At 45.5% G+C, this 365-nt stretch overlaps 1 protein-coding gene across 1 annotated transcript in view; it reads right to left on the bottom strand.

Annotated features, from left to right (window-relative positions):
• AKAP14 (A kinase (PRKA) anchor protein 14) overlaps positions 1-365 on the bottom strand; it is a 15018-nt gene that overhangs the window by 12424 nt on the left and 2229 nt on the right. The gene's annotated exons all lie outside the window — the stretch shown is intronic.

Below are 365 nucleotides of genomic sequence, written 5' to 3'. Positions count from 1 at the left end.
ATTATCTGTCAGAAACTACTTTTTCTTTTGCCATCTCTTTCCCTGCAATATATAAGTGTTAGCTTTGGGTAACACTTCCAGAAAAATGGAAGGGAAACGAGACAGTGGCTTCTTTTGCTTCAGGCTTCAAGAGGTGTGCTTTTTGGTGTGGCATCAGTAAGTATGATGCTGGCTCAGAGCTTGAAATTTGTTAAGAAAATATTTGTCTGCCATAGGGTCGCTAAGAGTCAGACACGACTGAGTGACTTCACTTTCACTTTTCACTTTCATGCATTGGAGAGGGAAATGGCAACCCACTCCAGTGTTCTTGCCTGGAGAATCCCAGGGACGGGGCAGCCTGGTGGGCTGCCATCTATGGGGTCGCA

The sequence above is a fragment of the Bison bison genome, unplaced genomic scaffold (assembly GCF_000754665.1).
Source record: "Bison bison bison isolate TAMUID 2011002044 unplaced genomic scaffold, Bison_UMD1.0 scf7180017864375, whole genome shotgun sequence".
Lineage (NCBI taxonomy): Eukaryota > Metazoa > Chordata > Mammalia > Artiodactyla > Bovidae > Bison > Bison bison.
This window is presented reverse-complemented; position numbering and strand designations above follow the sequence as displayed.